This window comes from Silene latifolia, chromosome 9 (genome assembly GCF_048544455.1).
Source record: "Silene latifolia isolate original U9 population chromosome 9, ASM4854445v1, whole genome shotgun sequence".
Taxonomy (NCBI): Eukaryota; Viridiplantae; Streptophyta; class Magnoliopsida; order Caryophyllales; family Caryophyllaceae; genus Silene; species Silene latifolia.
Window position 1 is genome coordinate 223,500,786 of NC_133534.1, and position 15,018 is coordinate 223,515,803.

At 43.4% G+C, this 15,018-nt stretch overlaps 1 non-coding gene across 1 annotated transcript; it reads left to right on the top strand.

Annotated features, from left to right (window-relative positions):
- Positions 1-11,386: 11,386 nt before the first annotated feature.
- LOC141603772 (small nucleolar RNA R71) lies at positions 11,387-11,492 on the top strand. The gene has a single exon (XR_012525625.1). It is a non-coding gene; the product is annotated as a small nucleolar RNA R71 (small nucleolar RNA).
- The last annotated feature ends 3,526 nt before the right edge of the window (positions 11,493-15,018 follow it).

Sequence of the window (15,018 nt, forward strand, 5' to 3'; positions counted from 1 at the left end):
GGAAAGATTAAAGAGTAATCTATTCTAATCTACTCCTAATCTAATCTAAGAGGATTTATTTATAGCTAAGAGAGCTTGGTTTTGATTATTACAAACGGGGTATTTATAGTAGGGATTCATTAGGTTAAGCAAGGGTAAAATAGTAATTAACAATGCTAAATGTTGGGTAGGGAATCGCTCCTCTCAAAAGAGATATCGGTCTCCTTTTAGCTAGTCTATGAAAAATATGCGCATCTTTAGTGGAGCAAGAAAAGAGACGGTTGCACTGGAAAGGAATCCGAGCGGATTGGTCTCGGGACGAGCGGATTACAAGGCTTCAAGACGAGCGTCTTGAGCATAGGACGCTCGGATAATAGGAAGGGAAGACGAGCGGATTTGGAGGGGGGACGAGCGGATTGTCTCAGGGGACGAGCGTCTTCAGTCTCGGGACGAGCGGATTGGCGGACAACTTCTTTGTTTGAGCTCGGATTGTAAAACGGACGTCATTTTCTCATCTGGACTCCTATTGGAGTGATTCAAAAGCCTAGATCACTTGTTTTTTCAACGCCGTTCCATCTAGCATACTTTGAGAGACAAAGGAGCAACCCTTGGTTTGGTTCTGAGCAATTTCTTCTTGCATTGACTTCCTTCTCGTCATCCTTGCTTTTTAACCCTATGATCCTTCTATATACTCTTTATTCCTACATCCTTGGTCATCATTCTTGCCTCCTCTTCATACTAGTCCATCCAATATCATCAAAAATCTTCCAAATATGCATGCAAGAGGGGGAAATTCTGCCTCATTTATCTCCTTTTCTACAAAAACATATGAAATGCGCTAGAAAAGCAAATAGGAAGGTTTTGACGGATAAAATGGCCATAAAATGTTATAATAGTATGCAAAATAGGCTCAATTAGGGGACTAAATGTGTGCAAATAATGTTCACATCAAAATGAAATGAAGGTTCATACCTCCAACAGCAGTCCAGGGCCGACAGCAGCAGGAGAAATCCGCTTCTCCATCATCTCCGGAAGAACCATGGCCCTCTTGAAGCGGATGAGGACCACAAAACCAGCAGTGACCCAGTCCCAACGGCCTGGGGAACTCAGGGAAGGAGCTTCGTCGAAAGCCTATCTCCCTTGTCTCCGAGGTAGATCGAAGACAGAAACCACCACGAGCGTAAAACGGACCCTCGCTGCGGTGCGGGGAGGAGGAGCCGTCTCCCTCCCCTCGATCACCACCAACGCCGGGTCTTCCCGCAAAGTAGTCCCGAACGTAATAACTAGGCACCAAACCAGGTACATAGCGCCGCCGGCGCCAAGTTCCACCGATCAACCTCCTAGCCTCACCGAGTCAACCCTCATGGTGTCTCCGCCACTCCACCACCTCGATCCCCACACGGCAGACCAGAAATCATATCGTAGTCCTCTAACGTGACCCCCACCTCGCCAAAAGGCATGTGAAACGTGGAGGTCGTGTCCCAAAACCGGCCCAAGAAAGCTCGGACGAGACTGAGGTTAGCCTGAAGCTTCCTCCTCGCGATATCCCTCCAAGCCTGCACCAAAGCACCGAACGCTCTCCGCTAGATCATGGCTCGCTCCTCAGCCGACAACCTCTCGTAGCACCCTATAGCCGTCGTATAGCTCGAGAACGATCTAATGTTCCCGGCCTCCTATGTTGATTTGAAACAAAAGCTATCTTTAGCTCAGATGAAGAAGAAAAGGAATGACAAACAGAAATGAAAGAAGATGAATGAAGGGTGATGAATTCGATTTACCAAGCTCTTCACCGTCCTGTAGGACAGGTGACCCTCCGCAGCCCAAAGCGGTGTGCCCTCGTCCTGTGTCTCGCCCACGTAGGTGCTCCCCTCAGCTGGCGACCACCCCGTCCAACGTTGGCCCGTCTCGGGGCCTCCTCCTCCTCAACAACCTCCTCCTCAAGGACCTCGTCCTCAGCAGCCTCCACCGCAGCAGTGAAAGCCTGCTCTAACGCCTCCTCAAGCATCTGAGAAGGGTCAACGACAGTGTTCACGTCCATGGGATCCCTCCCGAATGTAGAAGCCTCGTTGCCTGCAAAATTAAAGTGAATGTAGGCCGCGTCAAGTGACGACAAGCCTTAATTAGGGGATTTTTCGAGTTTTCGGAGCTACAAAATCGCTCTTTTCTCGCCATCCTTGGCAATTTTCCCACAAAACCGTCCGCTCATGTGGTAATTTGGGTCAAGTCAAGCCTAAGTTGAAGCCTAGGCATGGGTTCGAGTCGGAATTTCGACAGCATTTCGTTATAACGGCAATTATGCCCTAGAAAGTGTCATGAAAAAGTCGTCACCAATCAAAATTCCGAGATGGTAGGAAGTTTACCCATCATCCAACGATTCCAAATACCAATTTTCGTCACAAATGGGCAATCCTAAGGCTATTTTCGAAGCGATTTATGGTTTAGATGTGAAACCGTCACAATTTCACTCAAATGCTCAAAACTCAATGAAAATTCGACACAAATACATGGTTATGATCCTTATACTACCAATTAGCCATTTACAAAGTCAATTTTGCAAGGCAAAACCATTTGGGGGAAAGCCCCAAATTTTCGACTAATTAGGGTCGAAAACCCTAATTTCGTCACTCTCATTTGATCAAATACGGGAGATAAATGCAAGATTGATACACATACCTCGATTAGTCATGGCAAATGTAAGCTTTTGGATCAAATTTTGACGGAAATGGTTGGAATTTGAGAGAGAAATCAAGAGTTTGTGTTTCGAATAAATGAAACAAACCCCTATGTTTCATCGGGTTTTTACGCAGAATTGACACGCCCAGGAAAAGATGCAGCAGGTGTTGCGCCTCTTCCAAAGGACGCAGCTCTTGCTACGCCTCTTCCTCGGTTTCCCTCCATAGGAATTTTTGAAGATTCGTTATAAGTTCGTTATTTTGTGGGCCCATCTTTGGTGCGCCTCTTCCTCGATGCCGTATCACATATTTGGTCCGTTCGACGTATATTCTTCGCCCGGATCCGAATTTCCAAGCCAACAGTAAACTGTTGCCATGTTCTGCCAAGACCTGGCTTGTCACAACGAGCATTTCTTCTTTGACAGGTGTTTCGACACGCCTTTATTATGTTCCCCCAGCGAGAGTACACGGATAGACATTCCCTCTCGAGACATGGAGATCAATTCCCGATTACGTTCCTCCAGCGAGAGTACACGGATAGACATTCCCTCTCGAGACATGGAGATCAGTTCCCGATTACGTTCCCCCAGCGAGAGTACACGGATAGACATTCCCTCTCGAGACATAGAGATCAGTTCCCGATTATGTTCCCCCAGCGAGAGTTCACGGATAGTCATTCCCTCTCGAGACATGGAGATCAACATCGACCCCAAGCTCTTCCGAAGTTTGTTTGAATCCGACCACAAGCAGATTTCTCCCAGCAGTTCTAGGCTACGTCCTGCTGTCTTCTCCCAATATCGCGTTTCCCCTGGAGTTTCAAGGAATTTCAGGTATGGTCTCTTCTTATGGCTGGCGAGCCTCCTTACATAGTCTAATGAACTTTAAACGACCCTCCCCGGAAGTCGACAGACTCTAAAATGTTCCCGACGACAGGTCCTTGGCTCAGACCCCTTGAGCCGCCTCGCGTCGCCATAGTCGTCAGGTTGTAATCTTCGATTGACCTGATGGCTATACTTTGACTTTCGCCTTGTCCAAGCCTCAGTCAAAGTGGGGGCTCTGTAGATACCTCATTTATGCACCTCCCGCAAGCCACCCGGTGATTATTGGGCCGCATGTTTGGTACGCGGAATGATTTGTGATAGTTCGTAAGTTTATCATCAAGTGATCACTCAAACAGTTGTGTCTACCTCATAGTCGTCATCTACGTGCCGCTACGGTCGTTTTGGCAGTAATTAGAGTACATTTGGAGTCCGGGTCAAAAAACCGTCTTCATTTTCTAAAACCGAGTCAGAATGTTCTGGAATGTTCCGGATATTTCTATTACATATTTTTGCAATCTTTTAATCTTTGGTAAAGAATTTCCCGTAATATTCACACAAAATATTAAGGAAAACAAGATTAATCCATTATTCCATAACCAAAACACGGAAATCTTTCATCCGCATGAGGAAACCACTTGGGAAAGGACGCAGCAAATGCTACGCCTCTTCCAAGAGATGCAGTGCTTGTTGCGCCTCTTCCCAAGTCCTTTTCTGCGTATTTTTTCGTATCTTTTCATATCTTTTCGAGATTCACTTCCAAAGTTTCTCCGAAAACCCTAACTTCCTCCGTGTGATTAGTATAAATAGAGACCTTCGGTCTCTCATATTTCTCACGCGAGTGTCCGCCCTTCTCTTCTCCCTTTGCATTCTAGACCACGTTCTTACTTCTTGGCGTCTACGTGCTTGAACATTCGACCATGTAAGCTCGGATCTTTCTGAGTACCAGCCTCGTTTTGCATGACCGACCAATTTGACCAACTCCACCATAATCAACTTTAATCAATCTTATTCGTTTTCCTCTTACGAGGGCACTTTCGTCTACATTCGAGTCGAGCATCACTAAACGTATACTTAGTTCATCTCGTTTCGTCAAACATGTAAGTCTGAGGGTGTATAATCCCTATTTTATTTATTGTTCTTTATTATTGTAATCATATTGTAAGGTTTATATTGAAAGTATTCTTAAAACCGATTTCTAAAACCGTGTTTAAAACCCTTTTTACGGATTTATCTGAGGACAACCGTCGAGAAAGGACGCAGCAACTGCTGCGCCTCTTTGAAGGGACGCAGCACCTGCTGCGCCTCTTCGTGAGGCTGCCGCAGTTTCTGCTTCCTTTCTTCTTCCTTCGTCTTTTGTTAATTTGTTTGTTTTTCTTTTGTTTTCAATCGTTCATTGTTTCTTTGACATAATAACTTAAGCATAATAATCTGACATATCATTAATAAATCATTAGAAATTAATTCATCTTTTAGTTCCCGACTTAAATCCCAAGTAATTCATATTTGCGGGTTTTCGTCATTAAAATCAATTCGGGTTTTAGAGATTCGATTTACCCATATTGAATCTCTGGAATTCATCTTTGATAAACTTGTATTTGTTATTCATTGTCACCGTCATTAATTCGTCATTAATAACCTGTTTAGCCTAATTAATTTGATTAGTTTGTTAATTTATAATTAATTAACCTTATAATCCTGTAAATATTCATCCTAATCGATTTCATCCATGTTTATTGTTTTTATAACCCTTAATCACATGTAAATAACCTGCTAATCACTTTTATCCGAGTCAATTATTCATAATCGATCATTAAATTCACCAACGAACATTAACAACTTGCAATTCCGGCTTCACAGCCAGAACTGAGCCAAGGAACGGACGCAGTAAGTGTTGCGCCTCTTCCAAAGGATGCAGCTCTGCTGCGCCTGTTCCTGGTTGATTTCTGTCTCCGAACTCCCGTGTTGCTTTGACCTAGTTTATTAATTACATATTAACTAACTATTAATCGTATTATCGCCCTAATTCCTGTTCGTTAACTTATTTATTTATTCTTTCTCAAATTATCCGTTTTAAAAGTATTTTCGACATAAATCATTTAACCCATTGTAATTATTGTATTTTTTTATTGTATTTCTTTATTATTGCTTGTATGTTTTCACATGTAATCAATCTAAATCCTGATTTGACCCAATTGTATGTTAAATTACGTGTTTACCGACTTAGTCTAATTCTCACATGCTAGGATTAATCTAATGGATGTTGCATTGCATGCATATAAATTGACAATACATCGAGTATAGACGATTTTCCCTAATCATTAGTAGTGGCCACTATCGAAGCGGGCGGGATTAGGTGTTCGATCAAAAGAGCTTCCTAATACGTACCCTCACCCCTTACTCCAGATCTCTATGAACATCCGTGTTCATTGGCATCCACGAGAGTCATTCTAGACATAGAATGCTAAGGGTAACGAGTTCTTGGTGTTCATGTCACTACTATGTGTCTTGACATGACACGAGGTATTCGAACGGTTTCCAATTTTCCACAATAAATTGGTGGCGACTCCACAAATGCAAACGCTTGTTCCCAAGTGCCCTCGTGGGTCCGCGTCCACACATCCCCCAAGGATGGGGGGTCTTACAAATCAACTTCATTACGGGTCTCAATGGGAAGACCTTCATAGAAGTACTTAACTCGGTGACCATTCACCTTGAAACACTCTCCTTTGTCATTCTTCAACTCAAAGGAACCGTAGGGAAAGACGGTGACTACCTCAAATGGTCCCGACCATCGAGACCTCAACTTTTCGGGAAATAGTTGAAAACGGGAGTTGAAAAGTAGTACCTTGTCACCCACAACGATCTCCTTTATTGTAATTTTCGAGTCATGCCATTTCTTGGTCCTTTCCTTGTAAAGTCTTGCACTCTCATAAGCATCCATCCTCAATCGTCAAGTTCATTGAGTTGAAGAAACCTCTTGTTTCCCGCGACATCTAAGTCATAGTTGAGCTCTTTGAGGGCCCATCTTGCTTTGTGTTCCAACTCGAGAGGTAGGTGACAAGATTTACCATAGACCAATCGGTAAGGAGTAGTGCCGATTGGGGTCTTGTATGCGGTCCTTAGAGCCCATAATACATCATTCAGCTTAGCACTCCAATCCTTCCTAGACTTGTTCACAACCCGCTCTAATATAGCTTTGATTTATCTATTGGAAACTTCCACTTGCCCATTGTTTTGGGGGTGGTAAGCAAGAGCTACCTTATGCCGGACACCGTACTTCTTGAGGAGTGCATAGATGGTACGGTTGATGAAATGCGACCCACCATCACTTATAACGGCTCGGGGTACTCCAAAGCGGGGGAAAATGTAGTCTTTAAAGAGCTTGGTGATGACCTTTGAGTCATTGGTAGGGGCGGCGATTGCCTCGATCCACTTGGACACATAGTCCACCGCAACTAATATATATTGGTTGCCAAATGAAGATGGGAATGGTCCCATGAAATCCACACCCCACACATCGAAAAGCTCAACTTCCAAAATGTTGTTCAATGGCATCTCATCTCTCCTCCCAATGTTACCTCTCCTTTGGCAAGAATCACAAGAGTGTACCATAGCATATGCATCTTTGAACAAGGAGGGCCAATAGAAGCCACAATGAAGAACCCGAGCTTGGGTTCTAGATGTGGACAAGTGCCCTTCATAAGTGGTAGAATGGCAAGCTTGGAGGATCGCACGACCTTCTTCTTGAGAGACACATCTCCGGTAAATCCCATCATTGCATCTTCTATAGAGGTAAGGGTCCTCCCACACATATCTCTTTGATTCGTACCTCAACTTCTTCCTAGCTTGGTTATCAAATTCTTCGGGGATAAAGCTAGAACTCAAGAAATTGACTATATCCGCATACCAAAGGGTGGAATGGGTAATAGCAAGGATAGAATCGTCGGGTAACCATTCATTAATAGGGACCCCATCATCTTTATCCTCTGGGGACTCTTTGGTTAACCTCGATAGATGATCCGCAACAACGTTTTCGGATCCTGGCTTGTCCTTAATCTCTAGATCGAACTCTTGAAGGAGTAGTACCCATCTCAAAAGTCGGGGTTTAGCATCCTTTTTCACCATCAATTGTCTCAAGGCGGTGTGGTCGGAGTAAACCACCACCTTAGATCCCACAAGGTATTGTCGAAAATTTTCCACGGCATGAACAATTGCTAACATTTCCTTCTTGATTGTAGAATACCTGCATTGTGTTTGGGCAAGGGTCTTACTTGTATAATATATCACTTGATGCTTCCTATCCACCATTTGCCCAAGTACCGCACCAACCGCGAAGTCCGAAGCATCGCACATTATCTCAAAGGGAAGGCTCCAATCCGGAGCCCGGATTATTGGGGCCATGACCAATGCTCTCTTCAACCTATGAAAAGCCTCAAGACAAGATTCATCAAACACAAAGGGGACATCTTTGAGGAGTAATGAGGTCAATGGTTTTGCTATCTTTGAAAAATCTTTGATGAAACGCCTATAGAATCCGGCGTGGCCTAGAAAACTTCTCACTCCCTTTACATTGGAAGGAGGTGACAAGTTTTCTATAACGGCAACCGTAGCACCATCAACCTCAATACCCCTACTAGAGACAACGTGACCGACTACAACCCCTTCCTCTACCATAAAATGGCATTTTTCCCAATTAAGGACGAGGTTGTGCTCCTCACATCTCTTCAGCACATTAGTCAAATTTTCAAGACCATGATCAAACGAGTCCCCATGGACACTAAAGTCGTCCATGAAAACTTCCATGCTTTTCTCTATAAAGTCCGAAAAGATTGCCATCATGCACCTTTGAAAGGTGTCGGGTGCATTGCAAAGCCCGAATGGCATCCTACGATAAGCATAGACTCCTATTGGACAAGTGAAAATTGTCTTTTCTTGGTCATCCGGGTGGATGGGAATTTGGAAGAACCCGGAGTAACCATCTAGAAAGCAATAGTATGCATGGCCCGCGAGTCTCTCAAGCATTTGGTCTATAAAGGGAATCGGGAAATGGTCTTTAAGGGTGACGGCATTAAGTTTCCTATAGTCAATACACACGCGCCATCCGGTCACCAGTCTAGTAGGTAGGGTGGTCCCATCCTCTTGTTCAACCATTTGTACCCCCCCTTTCTTTGGTACCACATGTACCGGACTAACCCACTTTCTATCAGTTATTTGATAGATAATCCCGGCCTCAAGTAATTTCAACACTTCATTTTTAACTACCTCGGCCATTTTAGGGTTTATCCTCCTAAGACCATCTACCTTGGGTTGACTCCCCTCTTCCAAAACAATTCTATGCATGCACAAACTCGGCTTAAGCCCTTGATGTCATCAATGCTATACCCAAGTGCCCCTCTATGAGTTCTCAAGGTTTGCAAAAGCTTCTTTTCTTGGGACTCACTTAGGTTAGCATTTATGATCACCGGGTAAGCCTCCCCCTCATCAAGGAAAGCATACTTGAGTGAGGGAGGCAGGGGTTTGAGTTGTACCTTTGGAGGGAGAAAACCTTCCATTTTCTTCAATAGTTCCTCATCAACTTCATGATATTCCTTCATAGCCTCATCATGCAAGGAGATTTGAAAAACCTCTTCCATCTCCGCTTCTTCACGGGCTACTTCATGTACTACCTCATCTATCAAATCAATAGTGCTCAATCTTTCCATCCTCGGACCTTTCATCAAATTCAGGAGGTTAAATTCGACATTGTTGCCCTCAATTTGGAAGGTTAGCCGCCTATTCTTGACATCAATAAGAGCATCTCCGGTAGCCAAGAATGGCCTACCAAGGATGATGGGGGTATGGCTATCCTCCGGAATATCGAGGACAACAAAATCGGTGGGGATTAAAAGCTTTCCAACCTTGACGGGTACGTCTTCAAGCACCCCCATAGGGCGCTTGACGGACCTATCCGCCAATTGGAGAGTCATGGTAGTGGGAGCAAGGTTTTGAATGCCAATCCTCTTTTGCAACTTTCAAAAGAATAACACTCACACTTGCTCCCAAGTCACAAAGAGCTCTTGATATAGGAACACCACCAACTACACATGGGATTGAAAAGCTTTCCGGGTAACCAAGTTTAGTAGGCATTTTGTTAAGGTTATGAGCACTACATGCCTCTTCCATAGCCACTATCTCTTGGTCACCCAAGACTCTTTTCTTGGTCAAAATGTCTTTTAAAAACTTTGAGTAAGTTGTCATGTTCATAATCACTTCCGTAAAGGGTAGGGTAACCTCAAGTTTCTCAAGCATATCACAAAACTTGGCATACTTAAGGTTTTCCCTACTCTTAATGGCTCTTGAAGGGTAAGGAATTTTAGGAACAAGTTGTGAATTGGAAGATACCTTTGGGGTAGCCGAATTCTTTGTTACCTTCTTAGAGTGTTGCAAAGGTACTTCTTCAATAGCTTCCTCCTCATAAGGGAGGTCTTCCACATATCCATCAACATCCTTATCCACTTGAATTCCACTTCTTGACGAATCTTCACAAGCTTTCTCCCCCTTCTTATCTTCACTAGCTTTAGTCGACGATACCATGGGTGAGCTTCCCTCTTCACCATTCATTTCCAACCCATTCCCATTGGGCTCTTCATAAACTTCCAACTCAAGGTCTTTGTAGGGGTCCTCAAGCTCTACACCGCTCCTTAACACTACCGCATGAGCATGGTGGCTATTTGAGGCGTCCTTGGAACATTGTCCTTGGGCCAATAGGCCACCGGGCGGTCTTTGAGGATTAGCCATAGCGTGAGAGGCCATCCTTGATTCCATTTCTCTCATGTCTTTAAGGAAGGTAGCCCTCAAGTTTGCTTGTTCTTGTTGGGTTGCCTTGGCAAAATTAGCCATTTCTTGACATGTTGAAGTTGCAAGTTCTTTATCATCTTCAAAAGCTCATTTTGAGAGAGCTCGCCTTGGGGTTCTTGATAAGGTTGGTTAGCTATGGGTAGAGGGAACCCATAGTCATACCGAGTGTTGGAACCTTGGTTGTTGTTTTGTTCCCCTTGGAAGTTAGCTCTAGGACCATTGTTGTTGAAGTTTGATCCTTAGCCTTGTTCTTGAAACCCTTGAACATACCCTTGCCCAAATCCTTGATTGGCTTGGTTCACTTGATTCCCTTGGTAAAACCCTTGGTTGCTTTGATTTCCACCAAAATCTTGGTACCCTTGTGGTTGGTTACCATAGTTTTGGTTTTGATTGTTGTTTGGCCATTGGTTTTGATTTCCGGCGTTAGTCCTTTGGTTGGGGAATGTTCCCCTTTGTTGAGAAAAACCGGGTGGATTATTTGGGGCTTGTGGTTGAAGGTGTTGTGGGTTTTGAACATTGGTACTTTTGTAGCTAAAATTGGGGTGGTTCCTTAAACCGGGATGGTAGAAGTTGGTGTTTGGGTTGTAGACATTGGGATTGTTGTAGGGTGGTCTTGGTGGTCTTGTATTGTTGTTATAGCTTTGGAAAGCATTAACATCTTGGACATTCTCTTCATAGCCACCAGTATAGTTGTTGGCACACAAATCATAGGTATGACCGCTCCCTCCACAAAGCTCACAACTCAGAGTTTGAACCACTTCCTCCATGGGTGGCCCATGTGAGGTTATGGCTTGGTGCACTTGATTTCTTTGTAGCTTTTTAAGTTGTTTTGTGAGTAAGTCGAGCTTGGCATTCGTCTCGGAATTGGAGAGGTTTTCCTTAGGGAACTTCCCATTCCTTCTTAGCAAGTTTTCTTTAGAACCATAGTTTGCTTCCGAATCTACCATTTTCTTGATCAATGTCGTGCCCTCTTCATCATTCAAGTGATCAAATCCTCCCCCCGCGGAGGCATTAACCATCTCCTTAGTCCTCGGTAGCAACGTTTGAAATAATGTTTGAGTGATGTACCATTCCGGGATTCCATGATGGGGACAACTTGCTATTAAGTCTTGATATCGGTCCCAAGCTTCACCTAAAGACTCCCCGTCTTCTTGTTGAAATGTATGAATCTCATTACGAGCATTGCGGTCTTTGATGAAGGGTAATATTTGGCCATAAATGCTTTAGCCAAGGCATCCCATGTCGTGAAGGTATCCGGGGGGTGAATGTTCAACCACCGGTCCGCCTTGCCCGTCAATGAAAACGGAAACAACATCATTCTCAAGGTGTCCTCGGACACCCCATTCTTTTTCATCATTGAAACCTTCCTCTTAAACTTCCGGAGGTGAGCATGGGCATCCTCTTCAATATGCCCCCCGAACAAATCCTTCTCAATCAACCCGACTTGGGCGGGATGCATTTCAAAGTTGTTTGGGGCCAAGGTGCCAAAATTAATAGGGTTACATGAATCATTATGGTTAGGCCGGTTGTGATCTCGTAGAGCCATTTGTGGTGGAGGATTTGGTATATGAGGGGGTGGTGATTGAGGTGGGTTATTTGGAATAGGGAAGTTATGAAAAGGGTTTTCTATTAGAGTCTCAATTGTGATGTTTGGTTGAAGTGTGGATGTGGTATCAATATTTTGTGGGGTGTGTGAATTTGGTTTATCAATGTTTGCCCGTGGAGGGTTCCGAACTCTATCAAGGGTCCTTGTCCTCAAGGTCCTAAAAAGCCTCTCGGGGTCGGAATTGAAGAGTAGAGCATAGTGGTTCCTTCTAGGCATGCACTCAATAAACCGTTAGTCTCCTAGTGTCTTTACACACTAGGGGAAGGCAAGAAATCACACACTCTACAATGAAACACACAACTACTAAAACAAACTAACAAGTGAGATAAGACTAAACCTAAGAATCTTGATAAACTAAATATAACCTAACGCCATCCCCGGCAACGGCGCCATTTGATGGGTAAGCTTTAGTGGTAGGGTCAAGTCTCTTACCATCAACAAAATATATCCCAATTTAGTGCGTAAATCGGGGTCGAACCACAAGGATGGAGGGATTTCTACTTAGTCTAAATAGGAGTCTAGTCTAGGGTAAGATTTAGTGGTAGGGTCAAGTCTCTTACCATCAACAAAATATAACCCAATTTAGTGCGTAAATCGGGGTCGAACCACAAGGATGGAGGGGTTTCTGCTTAGTATAAATAAGAGTCTAGTCTAGTCAAAAATGAAAGTAAGTGAGTTGGTTTAAACGACTAGTTGTAAGTAATGCAAGCAATTAAGAGGAAGTGTATACGATTGATTAAAGGCTAGGGTTTTCGGGTTCATCTAAATGGTTTTAAGAGGCAAACAAATCGATTCAAGGGGTCAATGGTGAGGGTTTATCCTAGGATGCAAATCAATCTCATGATTATCCTAAAGGTGATTACCAACTCTCATTAAGCAACACACCATTCTAAGCATGCAACAAGACCACCACAAACTCTCATTTAATGGAGGAATTAAGCGACTAAGAGAAAAAAGCACAAGTTCTCACTCACACAATTCATCAAACACCTTGTATGCAATACTAAGAAAGACAAATATTTCACCAAAGACTCAAAATAATCAAACTATCATGCCCAATAATCCCATTTAGACTCCCCCTAAACCCTAGAAGGATCACTACTCACTCATATCAAAATTGTTCAAACAAAAAAATAGAGAAGAACCAATAACAAAAAGAGATGACATGGTAAATGTTGGGCCCAGAATTATCTTGCCTGACCTGACAGAGGCCAAGCAATAACCAAAACCAAGTTCCAAGCTAAAGACACCTGAAACCAGGCATTTATCAATTATGGATAGGCACCAAACAGGAGTTGATGTAAGGCAAGCAACAGCTAACCAGCAGGCTGAAAGGAGAACAAGTCAGGCACAAGAAAATGTTGAACATGCGCAACAGGCAAGAACCAAGCAGTTTACATATGCTCCCTACAAACAAGGAAGACCAATTCAAGAGGAAAAGATGTGAAAAATAGTCAAAGGCAACGGATGAATAAAGGGCAACCACCTCCGGGTAAATAGGGCACAAGCCCTATTTACCAGGAAACCCTAAACGGTAGCAAAGGAGACTTGAAAAGCGAGTATAAATACAAGAGAAGATAAAATCAGAAAAAAAGGACAACACACTCTTACTCTCACTTATATTCTTGTACTCTTAAGAAATATAATTTAGCCTGTCACGCCTGATATACCAATACTCTGTCAGGCTATCAAAGATCATAGTAACAATCACTCCTGGCTTGGTGCTCGTGGTTTTTTCCCTTATTCCCAGGGTTTTTCCACGTATAAATCTTTGTGTCCTTATTTATTATTTATTCTTTTATTTAACAATAATAGTCAGGCGGATTGTTTGACTTAGATCACCCTACACATAAACCCCTGGCAGGAAGTTCTTATTCAGTGAAATCCCTGCCAAAACAATTGGCGCCCACCGTAGGGCATCTAGCTCAAAAATAATCAAAACCCATAACTAAACACCACAAAAAACTTGAGAAATGGCAGGAGATAGCGTTGAGCAACAACTGGCTGCCACCAAACAACAATTGTTGGAAATGGAATAGTTGAAACAAAAAATGGCCCAGGCTGAAGCAGAAGTTGCAAAATTGAAAGAATCAGAATCCAGCCTGAAACTAAAGCTGGGAGAAAAAGCTTCAGGATCAAAGTTGAAAGTTCAGCCTGGCACACCATTCTCCTCAATCATCAGGAACATTGATTTCTCTAATCTTGGCACTCCTACTCCACCAAAGTCCAAAACAGGAGAAGAAACAGACTCAGAGGAATTCCAAAATGAAGAAACCTCACCGGATCAGACCAACACAGCCATCATGATGGCTATGCTCCAGGAAATCCAAAAACTCCATGAAAGATTTGAGAAGATTCCAGGAGTTCCTACCCCAATTGAAGAAGCAAATCCAGAAAGTTATGCTGATTCACCCTTTGTGGATGAAATAGCAAAAATAGACCTGCCAAAGAAATTTGTGGTTCCCTCAATGAGAATCTATGATGGGACCACAGATCCACAAAATCATGTTGCCTATTACAAGCAAAGGATGTTGGCAGCATCAATTCCCAGTGAACTACGCCAAGTCTGCATGTGTAAAGGATTTGGAACAACCCTGAACGGACCTCGCCCGCAATGGTACATAAACCCGCCAAATGGAAGCATCAAGTCTTTGCACGACCTGGTCAATTCTTTCAATCATCGGTTTGCCAGCAGAGAACTAGAAAAGAGATCCAAAGTGACCTATACAGATTAAACAAAAGCCTGGAGAATCAATCAGATCCTACATGACAAGATTCAACAAAGAAAAGGTTTCAATCCCCAGATGTGATGTTGGAACAGCCGTGGAAGCTTTCAGGCAAGGGTTACCCCTGGACAGTGACTTCTATGACGCAATGACCATGAAGCCCTGTCATACCTTTGAAGATGTCCAGGCATTAGCTATAAGCTATATCAGGCTGGAAGAAGACAAAGGCTACAAGGCAGATAATGCTGACAGCAATTCAGGATATGACAAAGTCAACGGAAAAAGTTCTAACCATAGAGGAAGCAGTTCCAGGCCATCTCCTTATACAAGACCTGACAGATCAGAAGTCAACTATACACATGAACAACGAGGTAACT